At 44.9% G+C, this 334-nt stretch overlaps 1 protein-coding gene across 1 annotated transcript in view; it reads left to right on the top strand.

Annotated features, from left to right (window-relative positions):
• Nucleotides 1–334, top strand: part of AHRR (aryl-hydrocarbon receptor repressor) — a gene marked incomplete at its 5' end in the record, with an annotated part of 19091 nt that overhangs the window by 11682 nt on the left and 7075 nt on the right. The gene's annotated exons all lie outside the window — the stretch shown is intronic.

Below are 334 nucleotides of genomic sequence, written 5' to 3' on the forward strand. Positions count from 1 at the left end.
TGTGAGAGTTGAACTATAATGAAAGCTGAGTGCCAAAGAATTGATGCTTTTGAACTGTGGTGTTGGAGAAGACTCTTGAGAGTCCCTTGGACTGCAAGAAGATCCAACCAGTCAATCCTAAAAGTAATCAAGCCTGAATATTCATTGGAAGGACTGATGCTGAAGCTGAACGTCCAGTACTTTGGCCACCAGATACAAAGAGCTGACTCACTGGAGAAGACCTTGATGTTGGGAAAGATTGAAAGCAGGAGGAGAAGGGGACAACAGAGGATGAGATGGTTTGATGGCATCACTGACTCAGTGGACAGGAGTTTGAGCAAACTCCGGGAGATAA

The sequence above is a fragment of the Bison bison genome, unplaced genomic scaffold (assembly GCF_000754665.1).
Source record: "Bison bison bison isolate TAMUID 2011002044 unplaced genomic scaffold, Bison_UMD1.0 scf7180017864377, whole genome shotgun sequence".
In the NCBI taxonomy this organism is placed as follows: domain Eukaryota; kingdom Metazoa; phylum Chordata; class Mammalia; order Artiodactyla; family Bovidae; genus Bison; species Bison bison.